At 43.0% G+C, this 15880-nt stretch overlaps 1 protein-coding gene across 3 annotated transcripts in view; it reads right to left on the minus strand.

Annotated features, from left to right (window-relative positions):
* B4GALT4 (beta-1,4-galactosyltransferase 4) overlaps window positions 1–5112 on the minus strand; it is a 30133-nt gene extending 25021 nt beyond the window's left edge. Inside the window, exon 1 of one of the 3 annotated variants that reach the window (XM_087818173.1) lies at window positions 5090–5112. The gene's annotated coding sequence lies outside the window, so the exon portion shown is untranslated. Of the gene's footprint in view, window positions 1–1575; window positions 3501–4766; window positions 4858–5089 lie in introns of those variants that run through there. The other 2 variants (XM_087818172.1, XM_016199888.2) reach the window with 2 other exon arrangements.
* Between the last annotated feature and the right edge of the window lie 10768 nt (window positions 5113–15880).

A 15880-nucleotide genomic window follows, 5' to 3' on the forward strand; every position in this document is an offset into this window, starting at 1 on the left:
CTGTCGTGCCGACCACACACGGAAAGGACTTTGGAATCGAGCTGGCACTCCTTTTCCCTTGTTCAACGCTGGATCTTGATGTGCCCCTTGCCATTGCTTCCAAAGACCAAGGAATGTCAATAGTATTTTAAAGGACCAATGAGAACTTCCTGTTAACTAAACCTCTTCCCGTGGAAGCACACTCGGCTACCAAAGGGAAGGCCCCTGGTCTCTGCTTTGTCCTCGGCGCTGAGAACGGCGTGGGGGATCAACATGTGTGCACGTGATTGTTTAGTGGGCTGGCTTTGCTTTTCCCTTTTTTTTGTAATACATTCCGTCCCACATGTTACTAAATTAATTTCTAAGAAGTTGAGTCTGAAAGTGTAAAAAAATAAGCCTTCACTCATAAGGTAGATGTTGTAAGCTTGATGGCAGCTGTGAAAGTGATTTAACTTTTACCATTTTCCATCTTACAGTGTAACTAGCAAACTGGTTAGGAGAGTCCCAGGTTGGGGGGAAAGGAAGGGAAGAAGCAACTCTGAGCAAAATGGACTTTCTGTTGTTGTTTAAGTTTTTCTTGTTCCTTGGAAAATCAAAGCATTTGAATATGCACACAAGCTCTGGATGGTGTCTACTAAATTACAGCAGGGGACTTTCGCACCCAAAGAATTCTGAATTTCTGGGATTATAGTAGTAATTTGCAGCTATAAATCACTGTTACAGTCATGTTTTAAAGCACTGGGATAGTCTTATTCTAACTTGTAATTAATTATGCTTGCCAATTATTTATTTGAAATAAATTTGTGTCTGAAAAGCTATCAAAACTGTTAAACTGGACAGATATAATTCATGACAGCTTTGTACTATAGAATGTGCTTAATAAAAACCAAAAAAGTTTACCTCTGTCCAGAAAATTGCTAAGTGATGTCCATAAATCAAGTAAGAATATTATGCAGTGCATCTAACCTAGCTTCATGCAATTGTTACTTTAGCTACTAATTAAAGCCGACACTCAACAAAGTGTTTCGATGCTTTGAAAAAATATATCATTAGCAGGAAAACTGGTGAAATTCAAATAAAGTCTGTAGTTAACTGTATTGATAACTGAACTACGGTTATGTAAGGGGCTACATTAGGGGAAGTTGAGTGGCTTCTCTGTAGCATTTTTGCAACTTGTCTTTAAGCCTAAAATTAATTAAAAATTAAAAGTTAAAATTTAAAAAGTTGGAAACTGAGTATAACCCAACATATGGCAGTAAAATTAATTTACTTCTCAAAGAGAATCGCTGATTTATGTATTCCTATGACCTGACACATAGTTGGTGCTGAATTTGGTAAATAATAAATTACTTTCTAGGATATGCTAGTTAAAATAATGACACTACTAAAACAGATGGAACACAATAAAATAAAAAATAATGATTAATAAGGAAGGGAAAACATTAAGTGGGTGTAAAATTACATTTGGGGAAGATTTTGAAAATGAAAAGGCACACTCTCATGCTAGCTCCCTTTGGTTTACTAACGGCAGCACTCTCCTAAGGGTAGAGGGTACTTTTATCTCTAATAAATGGCACTTCCTTTGGTCACACTCACCATCTTCCACTCCTCTGCCACTGAATGCTCCAAAGCAGTGCTCCTCTTCCCTGACTCCAGAGAAAGGTGTTTCTACTTTGACTGCTCCTTCCTCCCTGAACCCACAGAGCACAACGGAGCAGGGTCCTCGCCTGTGGGCAAGAGATACCAGATGATCCTGTATCACCCATTTTACAGCAAGAGTTGTCATAAAACAGTGAGGAAACATGAACTAAATTTAATAAGCAAAGCACTGAAATTGTTTTACACAGTATATGTTATGCAGCGTAACAGAATTCATAGGAACTTCTGCCAGGCAATTTAATGGAGGTTCAATGTGTATTTATGTGTCATTTTCAGCTGTCCTACAGAACTCTGCAGTGGGGTCAGGGTTCCCTTTCTGCAGCCATTAGGGTTTGAGGTCTGAGGTAATGGGAAAAAAAAGGCTCTGAAGTCATGAAGAGCTGAACTCAAATATTGTGAACAGATATATAAGTGGCTTTGGGCAAGTGACCTACATTTTTGAGTCTGTTTGGCCATTTGTTTAAAAAGCATTTTCCAAAGTGTGGTTCCAAGAGTGCTTATATCTAACACAGAGGGGAATTTATTAAAATTGCATATTCCTAGGCCCTACTCTCAGAGCAGCTGGGCCTAGGACTTGGGAAAATAAATTTTTAACAAGCTCCTCAGGTAATTCTTATACGCATTAAAGTTTGAAAACCACTGAAATAAGAGAATGGGCCTGAAATGCAATAGATCCTTCAGAAACGTCAACTTTTCCTGGCAAGGAAAGCAGTACAGATATGTGAAAATTAGATTTTAAAAATGCATTTGAATAGCTTTTGACTCCATCAGCCAACATTACTAAAATAAACAAAAACTGAAAAGAATCAGTGTTAACATTAGGGAGCTGATTTAATTAATTACAGTACCTCCATATGATGGAATATGTCCTTCCATTAAAATGGTGTTTAAAAAACTTAACTACATGGGAAAGTGCTCATGACAGCTAAGTTAAAAAAAAAAACAGAATATAAAAATGTACATACAATATAATCTCAGTTATGCTATATGTGTGGGGTGTGCATGTCTTCTACATATAAAATGCCAGAAAGAATCACTAATGGTTGTTTCTTCGTTACAGAATTAAAGAAATTTTGTTTCTTCTGCATCTTCTAATTTTTTCTAAAATGGGGTTTTATTATCACAAACAATGTTTTTTCAGGCAAAAATGACCACATAATTTTCCTTTAAAATACATTAAAATTTAGACAGGGATTATAACTTTCAGTTACATAAGTTGGGCAGCAATTCATTCAAATAGCCTTCAAGGAAATCTGTTCTAAAGGGGCCCCAAAAAGCCCCAAATCTCAAAGAAAAACCTCAGAGGCTATCAATAATTTTCAGTGCCAGAGAATCCCATGGTGTGTGTTTGAAATTAGTGTTCCTGAGCTCCACCCCGAGAGAGTTTTATTTCAAAAGCTTGAAGTGAGGCCAGGGAATTCATATTTTCAACAGGAACCCAGGTTGGTTTGAGAAACCATTGTTCATTGATAGCTTTAGAGAGAGAGAGACAGAGAGAGAGAGAAGAAAATCACCACTGATTTGCTTTGGATGTTCTCACTTTGAATAAAAACCTTCAAAGACATGGTTAGTTCCTAAATCACTTGCATGCATCTCTGGGGAAAGCACACATTCAATAACACTCAATTTCATGTAGATACTAATACTTATTCTATCAAGAGGCATATAAAATATAATAACAGAGCTAGTTGTATGCCCCTCCACCAAGATTATGTGGTCAAACAGTTCAGTACTTCTCTTTAACGGATGTTTTTTTATTTGATCAAAGCATGGATCATGAAACTTTCTGCAGTCTCACGGAGTTGAAAGGCCAACTCTGCTCTAGAAGATAAAATATCAAAAAGATAAATTATGGTCCAATGCAGCATTATCTCCTCCCCTAGGAGACACATCCCAGCGCTCCTGCCCCGGCCAGGGGCCTTCAACAGCCCTCCAGCCCTCTTTTTAAGCCCAATTTCTCAATCTGGACCCTGAATCTCATCCCTAATCAAGACTCAACTTTAAAATTTCAACAACAACTAATTTACAGATTCAACAACGCCAAGAAACTCTCCTCCACCCTCCAGGTACAATCTCCTTCCCCCACGTTTTCATCATCAAAGGCCTGGCGAGGTGGCCCCGGGCCCGCCGCCTCCGCGCGCGCCTCCGCGCGCACCCCCGCGCCCCCCGAGCGCTTCCGCCGGCTCCGCCTACCCGGTTGGCAACCGCTGTCCCGGGGCCACCAACCCAAAGGCCTTTTCTCAGGCCCAAGCCTTCTGGGTTGTTGTTTTTTTTTCCCTCCAAACCTAGGTTTAGCCCTTCCCTAATGGAAGACCCAACAAACATCCACAGACGGCCCTGGACAGACACTGGACAGACACAGAGCCTGATTTAAGGGCAGGTGTCTCGGCAGTCCTTCATGTTTAAAATTTTACTTTTTCAATTACACTTCATATTCAAGATTAGTTGCAGGGGTACAACGTGGGGGTCAGACCTCTGCGTAACTTACAAGTGACCCCCCTCCACGTGCCTGCGCGCACCCGGCGCCACACGCTGTGGTTATGTCACTGGCGACGTGCCCTGTGCTGCACGCAGCATCCCGCGTTTGTTTTGTAAGCGCCAGTTTGTACCGACTACTCTAGACTGCGCGGGGCTCTCACGGCTCCCGCGCCCCTGCGGGGGCCCCCCGGCAGGAGCCCTGCGGGGAGGGGGCTCCGCTGCAGGGGCGCTCTCACGTCCACGCGCCCGCCCGAGGGAGCAGCCGGAGGGGGTGGGGGCGGCCCCACAACCGTGAAGCCAGGCCTGGCAGGACCTGGCGAGGGACCCCGCAATCTCCGGCTGCCTGGCAGCGTGTCGCCTGCCCACCCCCACCCCCCCTCCCGCCGGCGGCAGAGGGGTCGCCGCGGTGGCGCCCGCACCGGAGCCGGTGCTTCCCGGCCAGCTCGGCCTCCGCAGGCGCCCAGCCCGGCCGGCCGCTCGGGCTGCAGCAGGACGGACCCACGGAGGCCGGGCCGCGCCGCGCCGCCCCACGCGCGCCCAGGCCCGGCCCGAGCCCCGCCGCGGCCCGGGGATGCCCGGGCGGCACCCGCCGCCCGCCGCCCAGCACTGCGCCTCCGGGGCGCGGGCGGGCCGAGGCCGCGCGTACTCACCCCAGACGCGGCTGCGCTCCGCACCCTCGCGAGGAAGGGGCGGCCGAGAGCAGCGGCTCGGGGGCCGCTCCGCCCCCCGGAGGAGGAGGCTCCGAGCCCCGGCTCCGCCCCCGGGGGCGGCAGATTCCTCCCCGGGCCCGGCGCTCCACCCCTGCGCCGAGCGAGCCCACCCCGCGAGGGAAGCGGCCCGGGGGGAGAGGAGCGGCGGCCAGCTCATCCTGTAAGTGACCTGAAAGCCGTGAGCCAGGACTGCTGCAGGCGCGGGGCCCCCCGAAATCCCGTCCCCGCAAACGCTCACGAGGCATCGGGGAGGAGAGCCAGACCTGAGCCTCCCGCGCGAGCCGGGACCGGGGAAGCGCCCTGACCGTCGGCGCCTGGGCTCCGAGCGCCAGCAACGCAAACCCGCCCCGAGGGCGCGTCCTGCGCCCAGTGCCGGAGGACCCGAGCCAACGCAAGTTCACAATTTAAAAAAATCAGCGAGCACAAAGGCCCCACGTGAGTGTCAGCCAGCAGAGCTAATCCCAACAGATTTAGACACACACACACGCACACACTCCAAGGACATCGAATATTAGGATTGTCTAACACAGAATACAGGAGTTTTGTGGGGTTTTTAATTTTAAAGAAAAAAAAAGGGGGACTCGCTAGAAAGCCCCTATTACAGTAGAGATAGAGCACCACTGACATTGGAGAAATCTGGACGATACCACCTTTGCCAAGCACTCAACATGCATTTAACAATAGTACAACTTGGCATGACACAGGAGGTGATGCTCTGAGGACATGACATCACCTTTATTGTATTCCTGCCAAAAATACACAATTTGAATTTAATCATGAGGTAACAGTCAGACAAGCCCAAATTAAGGGATATTCTACAAAATGTCAATGTCATGAAAGACAAGGAAAGATGAGGAACTGTTTCAGATTAAAGGGCACTAAGGAGTTTTGACATCTAAATCCCTGCTTTGGGAAGAAAAAAAAATGCTCCAAAGTTTTGAGACAACTGGCAATGAATATGTACAGTGTGGTAGATTAAAAATAGCCCCGAATTCTTTGACATTCCTCTCACTGAAAAATGGGGATATATTCCCCTTCTGTTTAAATCTGAGCTGGCCTGTGACTGCTGCGATGAATGAAGTCAAGTGGAAGTGAAGCTATGCCAGTTCTGAGCCTGACCTTTAAAAAGCCGCTTCTGCTTCCTCTTTCACTCTATTCTGTCAAAGCCGTCACAGGACAGGCCGGATTTAAAGGGGAAATATGTCCCCATTTCTTAGTGAGACAAGTGCCAAAGAATTCAAGGCTATTTTTAATCTACCACACTGTACATTCTCAATTCCAGTTGTCTCAATGGCATACTTTATAGCAATTCTTTTCCGATGTAAGACCACACATAAAGGAATGTCCTTAATCTCTATTATGGGCTGAATTGTATCTCCCAACCACCTGCATTCATATGTTGAGGTCCTAACTCCCAGTACTTCGGAATGTGACTCTAGTTGAAAATTGGGCCTTTAAAGAGGTATATGAGTTAAAAGAGTAGACCCTAATCCAAAAATGGCTGGTGTCTTTATAAAGAAAAGGAGATTAGGACACAGACAACACAGACAGAGGATGACCATGGGGGACGTAAAGAGAAGGTGGCCACTTGCAAACCAAGAATGGCCCCATAAGAAATCAAATCTGCTGACAACTTCATCTTGGACTTCTAGCCTCCAGAATCATGAAGGGCGGAAATCCCTCTGTTGTTTAAGCCACCCAGTCTGTGGTATTTTGTTATGTCGGCCTTAGCAAACTAATGCCGTCTCTTTTCATCTGAAATAGCTTATCTTCTCTTTTCTTTCATGACACTAACATTTTTGAAGTGTACAGGCCAGCTCTATAGAATATTTCTTACTTTGGGCTTGTCTGATTGTTTCCTCGTGATTAAATTCCAATTATGCATTTTGGGCAGAAATATGATAAAGGTGGTATTAAGGTCTCAGGATGTCATCTTATGTGGGATGTCAATTTGTATTATTGGTGATCTCAAGAATCACTTGTTCTTGGAACCCTGAGCCACCATGTAAGAAGCCCAGCTACCCTGACTGCCACGCTATGAGAAAGCCCACGCTAGTCATGTGGAAAAGCCAAGGGATGCCCAGCCACCTCCCAACTGTTCCAGTTCCCAGTCACTCAGAGTCACCCCCAGCTGAGGCTTCAGATATCAGAGAAGAGACACCATGAGCCCTCCCCGCTGTGCCATACTTAATTCCTGGCCCACAGAATCATGAGACTTATTGTATTCAGTCTCTCAGTTTGGGGTCATTTGCTACATAGCAATAGATAAAGCAGACTGTATATTATATGATAATATTCTATCAATGTTAAATTTTTTGAATTTGATTGTTGTATTGCAGTTAATAGAAAAGTGATTTATTATTAAGAATTATTTAATGAAGTATTATGATGTTTGCAGTTTCTCCCAAAAGGTTAATTTAAAATGTGTGTGTGTGTGTGTGTGTGTGTGTGTGTGTGTGTGTGTGTGTGAGAGAGAGAGAGAGAGAGAAAATGTAGCAAAATGTTTACATTTGATGAATCTAGACAAAGTATATACAGGGGTTCCTTGAATAATTTTTACATGTTTTCTAAGCCTTGATATTTTTTTTAAGTTGAAATAAAAAAGAGAGAAAGGATTAAATCTCAAAGAGGAAAAATCAAGATGAAGTAACAAAAACCAAATGTACCATCCCATCTAAGGCATCTGAAAAAAAAAAGACAAAATATATAAAACAACAGTTTTCAAGATGTTCTACATCAGGCAACTAAGAACAGTGATCTCCAAGAAACAGGAGAAAAAGTAGGTGAGTCCTACAATTGCCCCAGCTTACTACTTGAGAGAGTTTCCAAGCCATGGCAGAGAGAGAGAGGAAATCCTGAGACAGAGCCTGGCTGACTCCCTAATTTGAGAAGGCCAAGCCTAGATTCCAGGGAGACTAAAGCAGCTAGAGTTTACAGGACAGAATAACAGAAAGAAGACAGATGCACAGACACAGAATACTAGAGATCTGCAAAGAGTCCTCTCTCAGGTATTCATGATCAATGCATGCATGTAAGGAAACTGTTCTAGACCAGGGAAAGAACCATCTATAAGGATTAGAGGGGAAGTTCCTGTCACTCATGCTGAACTTGTAATAGTGCTTATTTCCACCAACCAGACTGGAAAAAGTCATGATTCGCAAGGCATTGGGTAGAGTATTCAGGAAAGGCTTTCCTCGCTAGTAGAGAAAAATTAGCCCTCCAAGGAGTACTCCTCCATCTCTGCCTACCATATTGTAAAAACAAGACCCAAGAGAACTTAAGTGCCTCCCAGAATCAGTTCAAGAAGATTTATAGAGCTACAAAAATATCCAGCACCCAACAAGGTAAAGTTCACAATGTCTGGCATCCAAACAAAGGTTACCAGGTGTACAAAGAAGCAGGAAAACACAACTGACAAATAATCAGTCAAAAGTGGCCAGGAACTGACATAGATGTTACAAATAACAGAGAAGAACATTAAGACAGTTACTATAGTGGTATTACATATATTAAAATGTTAGAGACATGAAAGATGTAAAGAAAGACCCAAATTGAACTTTTAGAGATGAAAAATAAAATACATGATAGCAATAGCATATAGGTGAGAAGGGGATAAATGAAAGTATTCTATTATAAGGTTCTTACACTACACATGAAGTGGTATGATATCACTTTAAGGTAGACTGTGATAGATAAATATGTATACCATAAACTCTTAGCAATCGCTAAAACAAAATAAAAAATTATAGCTAGAAGCAAAGGAGATAAAATCAAATCAAAAAAGAAATTCAAGCCTTGGCTGCTATGGCTCAGTGGTTAGAACGTCAGCCCACACACCAAAGAGTCAAGGGTTTCATTCCCAGTCAAGGACACATACCTGGTTTGATCCCAGACTCTGGTTGGGGTATATTCAGGAGGCAACCAATCCATGTGTCTCTCTCACATTGAAGTTTCTGTCTCTCTCCCCCTCCCTCCACCCTTTCTGCTCTCTAAATCAATGGAAAAAATATCCTTGGGTGAAGATTAACAAACAAAAAGAAATTCATTTAGTCCAAAAGAATGTATAAAAGCAGAAAGTGGGGAAGCTAGAAAACAAATGGAAAACAAATAACAAGATTGGTCAGACCTAACCACGTTAATAATCACATTAAATGTAAGTGGTATAAACACCCTGATTACAAGGCAGAGATTGTCAGATTGCATAAAAAGCAAGACCCAACTATATGCTGCCTATAAAAAGTGCATTTTAAATATAAAATGATATAACAAATAGGTTAAAAGTGAAAAATGAAGATAGATATACTATATGAATACTAGTTTAAAAAAAAAAGATTAGCTACTTTAAAATCAGAGTAACCTTGTCTGGCAGGCGTAGCTCAGTGGTTGAGCATCAACCCATGAACCTGGAGGTCACAGTTCAGTTACCAGTCAGGGCACATGCCCGCGTTTCCGGCTCAGTCCCCAGTAGGGGGCTTGCAGGAGGCAACTGATAGTTGATGACTCTATTTCATCATTGATGTTTCTATCTCTCTCTCCCTCTCCCTTCCTCTCTCTAAAATCAAAAAAACGTATTTCTTAAAAAATCAGAGTAGCCTTGGCCAATGTGGCTGAGTTGGTTGGGTGTCATCCTGTGCACCAGGAGGCTGCTGGCTTGATTTCCAGGCAAGGGCACATGCCTGGGTTGCAGGCTCTTGATCCCTGAGGTGGGGGTGGGGGTGGGGGTGGGGAGTTGAAGGCAGCCAATTGATGTTGTGCTCTCACATAGGTATTTCTCTCTCTCTCTCTTCCCCCTTTCCCTTCCTCTCTCTCTAACAATTAATAAACTATTATTTTTTTAAAATTTGAGTAAATAATATGATTAGGAATAAAGAAGGTCATTTTAACATTATAAGGATAAAGGGGTCAGTTCATCAAGAGGAAATAACAATCCTAACATTTATGAACCTAATAACAATATTTCAAAATACATAAAGGGAAAACTGGTAGAACTGCACAAGAAATAGATAAATTTACAATTATAGTCAGAGATTCCAACACTCCTCTCTCAATAATTGCTAGACCAAATATGAAAAAAAAAGCCAATAAGGATATATGATTTGAACAACACTGTTAGCTATCTGACCTGATTGACGCTTATAGAACTCTCTACCCAATAACACATTTGTCTCTAGTGCACAGAGAAGTATTCTGGGTTATAGAACAAGACTCAATATAATTCAAAGGTGTCAAGTCACAACAAAGCATGTTCTCTGACCACAGAGGAATCAAATTAGAAATTAATAAACAAAAGATCCTTGGGAAATCCCCAAGTATTTGAAAACTAAACAACGCTATTCTAAATAACTGGGAAATCGAAGAAGAAATCAAAAGAGAAATTGGCAAGTATTTTGAACTGCATAAAAATGAAAACATATCAGAATTTACAGTTCCAACTGCCTAGTGACGTTGCAGCCGAAGGCTTTACTCAGGCTTGTGGTGATGCTGGTGTAAACAAATCTACTGTGCTCCCAATCATAAAAGTACAGCGCAGCCCTGGTCTGTGTGGCTCTGTTGGTTGTAGCATCGACCCCTGTACCGCAAGGTTTCTGGTTTGATTCCCGGTCAGGGCACATACCTAGTTGCAGATTCAATCCCCGGTTGGGGCACTTAAAGAACGTGACCGATCGTGTTTCTTACATTGATGGTTCACTTTCCCCTCCCCCACCCCCTTCCCTCTTCCCTCCTCTCTGAAAGCAATGAGCATATCCTCAGGTGAAGATTTAAAAAAAAATACAGCACGTACAAGTATGTATGGTGCTTAATACTTGGTAATGATAATAAACGACTATGCTACCGGTTTATGTATTTACTATACCATGCTATACTATTTATTGTTATTTTAGAATGTCCTCTTTCTACTGATTAAACATGTTCACTGTAAAACAGTATCCATGTTACACTGGCGGCAACCTCATACATCTCTTGTTCACCATATCTCTTGATTGCAGCACTTCCTCTTGAGCAAGATTTAACCTCGTGTTTAGAAATTTAGTGTAGCCTAAGTGTGCAATGTTTATAAAGCCTATAGTAGCGTACAGTGATATCCTAGGCCTTCACGTTCATTCTGCACTCAACCACTGACTCACCCAGAGCAACTCCCAGTCCTGCAAGCTCCGTTCGTGGTGGTACATAAACAGGTACCTGTACAAGTGTACCGTTTTTTATCTTTTTTTTTATGCCATATTTTACTGTACCTTTTTTTTGTTTAGATACACAGATACTTGCCACTGTGTTATAACTGCCTTCAGTATTCAGTACAGTAACATGCTGTGCGGGCTCGTAGCCAAGGAGCAATATACGGCCTAGGTGTGCAGTGAGCCGCACCGTCTAGGTCGGTGTAAGTGCACGTCACAGCGTCTGCACGGCGATGCTTTCTCAGAACACGTCCCCGCTGCCAACTGACGCATGACTTTAGATAAATCAGGAAACAGTGGCATATGCACAGCATTTACAATTACAGCACTAACACCAAAAGAATTAAAGACACACTCAGAAGGTGATTACCTTTGGGTGGTAAGACATGAGGGTGAGGGAGAAGTTTAAGGAATAAAGCGGGAATCTTTTTCCACTTAATTCCATTCTATACCTTTTGAATTTTTTAACCAAGTGCAGGTATTACTTTCGTAATAGGTATTCCTTATACAGTTTTATCCTTTGGTTTTGTTTAACTTTAGGTGTAAGGCATATGAGGAAAATATATCTATTTTTAAAGTTTTATGGTCTACACATTTATGTTTTCCAGATAAAGCTAAGCCACTTCCCACAGCCGGTCTCTGTACAGTCTTATTTTCCAAGGAAACACTAACCCACATCCAAAAATAACAGAGAGGCAATTTAAATCTTTACTGCAGTGCCATGAAAACATCAAAGGGGGATTCCACTCATAATACGTAGCAAAACCTCTTAAAATCTTCTGTCCCTGACCCTCTCTCAATATCTCACACATGACAGCAGCTCCCAGATGGCTGTCCTCCTTCTCTCCAAACTTCCACAAAGCACACCCCGCTCCTCTCACTCCCCTTCCTGGGCCTATTGGCTTCTAAGTCTCTACCTGTCCAAATATAAATCAAGCCTCCCCTGATGTCCGTTTCATCCCTTCCCACAGGGGCTGTGTGCTTAGTCTGGGGAACTAGCATTATTGTCATGTTATTCCTAAAAGAAAATCAAATTCTAATTTCCAAAAACTCCACCCCAAACAAACGCTTGAGACATAACCTGCTGGAATTTAGTTTCAAAGCTGGAAGTTTCTCTACTGCAAGCATCGTAACATAGAAGCCAAGTTTATTCATCATTGTATTTGCTGAGCCAAGGGCTTCACACATAGAATGATGTTTCACACACCAAATGCACATTGAACTGTTGAACTGTAATTTGGAATGCGGCTTTCATGGGAGAGACTGGGGAGAAGACAAGGAAAGAAACAATGGTTTGTTAAGTATCTGCTAGGGACACTATGCCTCTATGGTGGCGATATGTCTTTCTACCTTCTTTTCGCGATCAGTAATTCCCTGATGGGAGCAAGACAGCAGGTGTGCAGGAGTTCACGCAGTTTGAAAGAACCCTTCATGGGGTCCTATTATCCCTCGCTGTGTGTGAAAGCACACACATCACAAAGCATGCTAATACTCCTGAGACATATAAACTAGGACACTTTTACAAGCAGCGATGTGTCCAAGATATCGATGGGCCTTTAGGTGCTGAGGATGGGGGAGAAAGATTAAGAGCCATTGATGGAAACTGTGCATGCGTATGTGCATTGTATGTGCGTCTGTAATGCATACACATTCAAAGATGCCCACTAGATGGCAAACCCGCATCTCAAATGTTGATGATTACTGGGATACCCCTGCTGGGCATTTTAATAATTGAAGCCAAATTCCTGTCAGGCCAAGATATTATATACAGTTTAAGGAGTATGCAAATGAACTCTGTGATGATCATCTTACAAATAATTTCTAGGGATACAGGCTAAGCTTAGAGCTCCACAGTTTCTAAAATCGACTGTGACTTATTTTCCATGCAAGGCATAGTATTCATGCAGAAAAATTAAATTCTCTTACTAGCCCAATAGATTTTATACTCAGGCTTCAAATCAAATTCATTGTGGAACTAAAGAAGTGACAGGCCAGGATTTGACCCCAAGTAGTTTAACTCCAGAAGTTAGGCATTAAACAGGATGCATTTCTACCTCTCGCCTAGGGCGAGAAGGAGCGAGGGGAGATGCCAGTGTCCTTTCCCCTACTTTTGCAGCCTCCCCCCGACCCCACATCACTGCCAGACTTAGCTGACACTGCCCTGCTAAAAATTCTCCAGTGGCTCCCCACAAGAGGGTCAAGACTAGCACAAGCTAGATATGCCATCTATCTCTTCCACGTCCAACACTTTCTCTTGCTTTCCATTCCTTGAACAAGTGCTGGGCTCACACAGCTCTGTGTCTCTAGAAATGCTCTCCTTTCTATTCTGAAAGTCTTCTCTCTTATTATCTGCAGGAGCAACTAGTTACTCTTCAAGTCTCCAGCATGGCCACCTCTCTAAGATGCCGTCTCCGACTTTGCCAGGCAATTGGGAGCTCCGACTTCAATGCTCCCACCATGCTGTTTATCTCATGATATGGCAGTTGCCAGTGTTCCTGGCTCTCTTGCCACTAGAGGGAGCACTTCATGAGGGCATGGGGTGTGTCTTTCCAACTTAGTGTCCTCAGCACCAAACCCAGTGTCTGACATGTTAGAGGTAAATCTGATTGACAGAATCAACGGATAAATGCTGAGTACAAATAGCCAGACTTCGCAGACTCTTAAAAATTCTAGCCTTCAGGTCCTGGGATATAGAAGGGATATAACTTCTACACTGAAGCCCTTGCAGAGGTGTGGGGAGAGATGGAGGAACAAGGGACCAGAGCCAGAGGACTCCTCTCAGAGCTGCTGCTGCAGTGACCCCACAGAGCTTCCTTTTTCTGGTGTTTCAAAACATTGAAGTATGTGAGAAGGAGTACCCCCAACATCGCATAGCCCACCATCCTCTACAATCAGGCGAATCCCTAGCTGTTTTTATAATTTGACCTCCACTGGAGCTCTCTACTGAAATGAACATTCATTGTATAAAACTGCTTAATGCCAGTGGCAGCTACAGATACAGATATTTTCTAGGGGCTCTACCCAGAGACGACTTCTGAGATCGCTTAGACTGTTACTAATTTGATCATTAGACTAATAGGTTCCAGTGCAGCACTGAGGGCTAGCTCTGCTCCTTAAATATATTGGCTACTTCGTTGCCTAGGGCTGCCATAACAAAGTACCACAAACTGGGTGGCTTAACCAACAGAAATAAATTCTCTGGCAATCTTGGATCCTAGAAGTCAAGATCGAGGTGTTGACAGGGTTGGTTCCTTCTAAGGGTTGTGAGGAAGAATTTGTCCCATGCCTCTCTCCTAGCTTCTGGTGGTTTCCTGGAAATCCTTGGCATTCCTTCATTTATAGAAGCATCACTCCATCCTCTGCCTTCTCTTCTCACGGCATTCTCCCTGTGTGCAAATCTACTGAATTTCTGCCTTTTATAAGGACACTAGTATTATTGGATCAGGGACTTGACCTACTCCAGTTTGACCACATCTTAAATTAATCACATCACAACCAACCTATTTCCAAAGAAAGGTCACACTCAGAAGTGCTGGGCGGTTAAAACTTCCACAATGAATTTAGGGGAAACACATTAAACTCATAACATTGGCCATATTTTCTAAAGCGAAAATCAGGACACATACTTGGCATCTGGTTTAACAATAGAGTAGAATGTTGAAATCAGGATCGTCTGGGAAATGTGGGGTTTTGGGGAGGATCATTTTTGAGAGTAAATCCAGGCATATACATGTTAATCTGAAAGGTTTTAAAACATCCCTAGGCAGATACCCAACTGAAGAGGTACTTCTAAATACCAAGAATTAGAGCAGAAACCTATGGCTGCTCTAAATACTCAGGTCCCAAGAAATCAGAGAGGACTTCCCATGAAATCAAATCAGTGTGAGGTGGATAGATATACCCACCTACACACACACACACTCACACATATACACACTCCTTATTTTGAAAAACTGAGCAAGTAAATGAGATTTGTATGCATTTGACTAACTTCTTTAAGGATCAGTATGAAGAATTAAATATGTGTGTATTGAAAATTTTATAAAGCAGAATGATTCCTGAAGTAGGCATAAGATTTTTCAAAGGTAATTTTTATTACGTCTGGTACCATGTCTTTATCGCCACCAACCCCCACAAACTTGAAACATATATCCAAAAGTGTGGCAGGAAAGTAAAAAGCTAAGAAAATTCCTGGGCCAGTGAAAATGGGAAACTGAGACAAAAAAATTAAACAAGGCAAAAGAGCTTGGGCAGCTTGTAGCCAGCTTGTGAATTGCAAGATCTTATCTACCCCAACCAAAGACACTTGAGAACAAATGGTTAATACCTGTTTCCCCTAACCAGAGTATACATATCTTAAATCACCCTGGCCTGGGAAAATAGAGAGCAAAAACCCAATTATTGCCATTTATGCCAGCTAAACCCAAAGACAAATATCACTTGGGGGATGTTAGAGCAGGAAAGGGGGAAAGGTGGAAAGAAGGGTGAGTTTTATCTCACCCACTAAATAAAGAAGTCAACCCTCTTAGGACTTGCCAAACAAGACGACCAAAGTATATATAAGCTGCAACAATGTAGAAGCACACTTTGAAACCTAGTCTGCTACTTAAGAAATTCAGCAGGGAAACTTTGAAACCTATAGGGAGAAAGGTATAAAATCCCTTGAGCCCCACTAGGCAGCGTGCTCAGACTAGCTGAGTTGCCTGCTTGTACTTAATGCCAAGTGTATTTTAAATAAAATTGTTTGCTTTGCTTCAAGACACTGCCGTCTGTCACTCATCTGAAATCTTTGTGAGATTAACAAGAGTTGAGAAGGAGACAGCCCCACCCTCATACTCAGAGGCTGTCTGGTAACAAAAGGTATAATGAAAAGCAACAGGA

This window comes from Miniopterus natalensis, chromosome 6 (genome assembly GCF_054644295.1).
Source record: "Miniopterus natalensis isolate mMinNat1 chromosome 6, mMinNat1.hap1, whole genome shotgun sequence".
Classification (NCBI taxonomy): Eukaryota; Metazoa; Chordata; class Mammalia; order Chiroptera; family Miniopteridae; genus Miniopterus; species Miniopterus natalensis.